This window comes from Trypanosoma equiperdum, assembly GCF_001457755.1.
Source record: "Trypanosoma equiperdum strain OVI genome assembly, contig: ctg_894, whole genome shotgun sequence".
NCBI classification, from domain to species: domain Eukaryota; phylum Euglenozoa; class Kinetoplastea; order Trypanosomatida; family Trypanosomatidae; genus Trypanosoma; species Trypanosoma equiperdum.
Genome location: NW_027124858.1, coordinates 1,250 through 1,545, shown reverse-complemented (window position 1 = coordinate 1,545; position 296 = coordinate 1,250).

Sequence of the window (296 nt, the reverse complement as noted above, 5' to 3'; positions counted from 1 at the left end):
AACTTTTGTCAGCGTCGCATTTAGTTTTGTCAGTTCCATGTTTAGCACATCTGGTTGCGGGCGCAGCTGCTTCCACCACTGCTTGTGTTTCTTGTTTTCCTACATTTATTTCATTCAATTTGCAGTGTTTTCCATCTTTTTCATCAGGTCCTTCCCACTTGCAGCTTCCATTCTTTCTGCAGTCAGCTGCTTTTTCTATGCCGTTGCATGTGGCTGCTGCTTCTTGTTGGCTTGGAGCCGCGCCAGTATTTGTACGACTGTTGCTCAAAACATGTGCTTGTGTGTGGTCGGCTAGC